Here is a 4,829-nt window from a genome sequence, read left to right as displayed (position 1 = left end):
ACAGGTTTCCAAACGACATCCAACAGTCTGCGCTGACGGTTGATCTCTTCCTCGTACTCGAAGATAGTTTTTTCAAAAACTCTGAATATTTCTTCAGCAGCAGCAGATAGTCGCTCGTTGACAAACTCTCTCAAATACTCAACTGACGACATTGTTGTTTACTCTCAACTGGAATAATTACCTCCGCAACGACTACGATATCGTTTTCCAGCCAACTCCACAGTACGAGCAGCGAACGCTGCACGCGGCTGTGTTGTTTACTTCCGCTGGATGTCACACTGTTAAGATCCGACTGTGTGAGAGAGTTACGTTCCTCTTCTTCTTCTTTAAATTTGATTGGCGGGTCGCAACCAACTTGTATAGGTGCACACCGCCACCTACTGTACCGGAGTGTGCAGTTTCAGGGTAACCTTTTCTTCACTGTTTCCAACTAAATCCTACGGTCTAATCCCGTTTCTTTAAGAAATCGCAACAGTGCTCTGCAGCACTCTCGCCATTATCCGTCCACTGCCAGAACTCACTCCAAACTCCACTTCCGTCCCAACTGACATATTTTTTGCTTCAAGATGTTCCTGTCTGAATTGTACCTTTGACATTTCAGGATAACATGCTCCACGTCTTCCGTAACATTACAAATAGTGCACTTATCTGAGTCCATTTTTGCCATTAAATACAGCGTTGAGTTAACCTTGATATTATGACCTCCTCTCTTCTATACTTCCCTTTGTATGTCTTCACATTTATGGATTTCTGGTTGTTATAATAATGTCTTCCTTTGTTATCATTGTCCCACTTCTTCTGCCATAACTCCCGTCCTGCCTCTCTTATTCATGCTTTAGCTTCCCCCTTTCCAAAAGGAATTTTCAATATCTCCTCTTCTTTTAGTGTTAGTGCTCTCTTTGCAATCATATCTGCTCTCTCATTACCCTCCACACCTACATGAGCAGGAACCCAGCTAAATTGAACATTAATTCCCAGTCTTTGAAGTCTCAACATTATCAGAGATATTTCCATCACTAAATCCTCTCTAATTGTTTGTTTTGTCTTCAGGCTGTTTAAAGCTACAGCAGAATCTGAACAGATGACCACTCTCTCAGGCCTGACCTCTTCTACCCATTGCAGTCCCAAGATGATTGCAATAATTTCAGCTGTAAAGACAGACAATCTGTCATTAATTCGTTTGCATATTGTCACACTAAATTCTGGTATGAATACCCCTGATCCCACGTGTCCATTCCCGTTATCTTTAGATCCATCTGTATAAATCTGCATATAGTTATAATAATTATTATTGATGTATACTTGACTCTGATGTCCAATGTCATACAATTTTCTTTCCATCCATTTTTTCCTCTCTTCTATGAGTGTTAAATGCACATTGTGCACTAGTGTCCACGGAGGAACATTTCCCCATATTACATTGGGCCTATACTCTAACCCAGTTAACCCGTATTCTTTGGCTATTGCACTGATTGTCCAACCAAACCCTTTGCCTTTACTTTGGGTGTATTCCCAGCATTCATACAGCACATTTGTTACGGGAAGTTCCTCTGCAGATCCCTTTAACTTCACCAAATATGCCAGAGCTAGTTTTGCTCGTCTTAGGCTTAATGGCAGTTTGTCAGCTTCTACCAGAAGTGCGTTGTTTGGGGTAGATTTAATTGCACCTATACTAAGTCTTAGAGCTCTGAACTGAATTCTATCTAATGCTAGTAATGTACTCTTGGCAGCTGTTCCATAAACCATACATCCATAATCTATACCTGCTTAATAGCCCTATAGATGTCCATTAGTGACCGTTTATCTGCTCCCCATTGATGTCCAGAAACTGCTCTCATAACATTGAGCACCTTTTTACATTTAGTTTCAATATGCCTAATATGAGTTCTCCACAAACATTTTTCATCAAACCATAAGCCTAAATATTTAAACTCTGTCACCCTCTCCAATACTTTGTCCATATAACTTCAGATGAGTATTGCTTATATTTCTCTTTCTGGTAAATAGCAGCAAGACTTATCAAGAGACATCTTAAACCCCCAGTCATACGACCACTTTTCAACATTGATTATAGCCTTTTGAATTTTACTGATCACATGTCTAATATTTCTTCCCCTTTTCCAAATTGCTCCATCATCAGCATGTAGCAAGGAGCCAATATCTCTGTCAATGTCCATAAAGACGTCATTTATCATAATATGAAATAATATAGGGCTAATAACACTACCTTGGGGGATCCCATTTACTATAGTAAATTCTTCAGACACGGCATCTTCAACTTTTACCTTGAATACCAGACAAAAAATCCAATATCCAGTTATACATCCTTCCACTAATACCTATTTTATGCATTTTAATCAATAGGCCCTCTCTCCACATGGAGTCATATGCTTTCTCTACATCAAAATAGAATATAGCCATAATCTCCTTCATACTTATTGCTTTCTCTGCCTCGTTGCTAACTTTTATCAATGCGTCAAGTGTCGATCTACCTTTACGAAAGCCATTCTGCGATTTATTTAGCAAGCCCCTTTGCTCTATAAAATAAGTTAATCTGCTCGTGATGATCTTTTCCATCCACTTGCACAAATGAGATGTCAGTGCTATTGGTCTATAATTGCCAGCATTCGCTAGGTCTTTACCAGGTTTACCAAAAGGTAGAATCAAAGCACTCTTCCAGCTGCTTGGCATTACACCTTCCCTCCAAATCATATTAAACAATTTACAAATAATTTCCAAGGCTTCTTCTGGTAATTGTCTAAACATAGCGTAGCATAGTTGGTCTTGACCTGGAGCAGTATACCCACTTCCCTCCAACGCTGTTTTCAGCTCCTGTATTTAAAACTCCATATCAAGGGGTGTTCCTTCATTGCCCTTTTTCTTTCTAACTTCTGTATGTGCTGCTAAAATTTCTTCTTTTCTCTGTCTGTGCCTCTCATGTAAATGACTTCCGCTATGAACATTTGCAAACTTCTTCCCCAATAACGCAGCTTTCTCCTCATTTGTAATTGCCCGATATTCTCCGTCTATCAAAACTGGGATTTTAATTGATTTTCTTTTCCCACTCATCTTGTTGATCATCGCCCAAACATCACGTAACTCTATTTCTCTTCCAATAGCCGAACAGAATTGCCTCCATGCATTCCTCTTTGATGACTTAATAACTTTCAAAGTTTCAGCTCCGAGGATCTTCTCTCGTTGCCTTTGATCTGTAGCAAAGATCAAAAGACGCCTGTTGCTTAAAAACTTGACAAACTTAATCTTTCCTATTTCCTTCTCTATTGCCTTTGTCAGTTTTAACGGGTGATAATGGGCCCCTTCATTCTTAAACGCAATCACAACTTTCCATTCAGTTGAGTCATCCTCCTTCCCCACACTTGATCGAGTAGCCTTCACTTTTTTACTCTCCTCGCCAAACAAACTGCCGCTCCCCTTTCTCTTCTTTCTGTTCGCTTCTTGCCATGCCACATTATCATTCTCACCATCTGAACTATCACCCATGATATCTGCATTCACTGTACAGTTGTTGCTCAACCACACAATTCTGTTCTCTTCTCGTACTCCACCACTTTTCCAACAAACTTTCTTTCTCTGTTCTCGTCGCACACTGATGACGTCCTCTTGCTCCGATCCTTGCCCTCCTTCCGCTGAGTTATGCCGTGTTCACACCGGTCGCATTGATTTTTTGACGCGCGTCGAGATTACATACAAAGTCTATGCACAGACGCGATGAGACTGGCGTGCCGCGATTTTGCGATGGCGCGGCGCGTTGGACGCGTTATTGCAGTGCGGTGGACGCGGTGGACGCGGTGGACGCCGCAAAATCGCCAACGCGCGAGTTGAAATTTTTCAACTTCAGCGACATAATCGCGTGACACTGTGGCGCGATAGCCTATCAGCGTTGAGTTGCTCCCCCTGTCATCACTGGCTTTCTGCCGTTGTTGAATCAGGAAATAAATCCTGTAGCCGTCTGTGTTCACCCAGAGCTCTACGATACCTCATATCAATAGAGACCGGACCAAACTGTGCGTATACATGTGTGTGTGTAAACCATACGGTACAAACAATGAATAGACGCTGCCGTATTTACGTCTACGTGACGTTATTGAGTGCTGGTGGAGCTGCTACGATGTTAGCATAGCCTAGCACCGATCCATCAGAGCTCCATTGAGAAGACAAGTAACCTACAAATCGGTATCATTACGTAGTTATTTCGGAGTCCCTTTTTGTCGGTTTATTGCCGTTGAATCACAGCCAAATCAGTTTATTTTGTGTTCCTACAGCTGTAGTAAACAGCGACCGGTGGCTTGCTAGACACAGTGAATACAGCTCGATACAATCCACGGAGCTCCTCTGAACAATATTATGAACCAGACATGACGGCGTTTGGCATTCCGATGTTTGAGGGACTTCCACAACACGTACAAAACACGTACAAACACGTCCTTATTCCTTTCACGGTTGACAGCGGAAATAAATGGCGGCCATGTGAACGGCTTCCAGGACGATAAACCACGGCCCCTCTCCGGCGCTACGAGATTTTGCGGCATCTGGTGTGAACACGACCGGCGGCGCGTTGGACGCGATTGTGCAGTGCGTTGGACGCTTTTTTGCAGTGCGTCAAAAAATCAACGCGACCGGTGTGAACGCAGCATTAGGTGAGAACGGAGTTCTTCTTCTCTTGGTATGAATGGCAGATATCAAACTGATAGCAGGTGCATACCGCCGCCTACTGCACTGGAGTTTGAAACACCATATTTGTTGGAATGCTGATTCAGCATTTTTTGTCAGGCATCTCCTTCCACATTTCTTAAGCTACAGAAACCGTT

This window comes from Melanostigma gelatinosum (assembly GCF_949748355.1).
Source record: "Melanostigma gelatinosum genome assembly, chromosome: 18".
NCBI classification, from domain to species: Eukaryota; Metazoa; Chordata; class Actinopteri; order Perciformes; family Zoarcidae; genus Melanostigma; species Melanostigma gelatinosum.
This window is presented reverse-complemented; position numbering follows the sequence as displayed.